A 396-nucleotide genomic window follows, 5' to 3' on the forward strand; every position below is an offset into this window, starting at 1 on the left:
CATACACCTTTACTTCCATCGCTGATTGTTATTGTGATTCTGCATCGCATTGGAAAATTGTGAAGCATTGGGAATAAATTAAGGAAACCATAATCACAATTTCTTTTATTGAGACTAAAAAGAAATGTTGATCCTGCCTGGAAAAGAGGATTTCCAGGAGACTGGTTTAGATGTCCATGTGTTCTTTACTGCCTAAAGGGTAAACAAGAAAGATATGCCGTTATTATGTGTAAGATACATATAAGACAAGTATCCTCACTTATATTTATCCTCTTGAAACTAAAAATGAAATGGAGTTTTATCCTCTTTATATCCATTTATCCTTCCATTAATCTATCCTCTCTTTATCCATTCATCCTTCCATTTATTTATCCTCTCTTTATCCATTTATCCCTA

This window comes from Penaeus monodon, chromosome 23 (assembly GCF_015228065.2).
Source record: "Penaeus monodon isolate SGIC_2016 chromosome 23, NSTDA_Pmon_1, whole genome shotgun sequence".
Classification (NCBI taxonomy): domain Eukaryota; kingdom Metazoa; phylum Arthropoda; class Malacostraca; order Decapoda; family Penaeidae; genus Penaeus; species Penaeus monodon.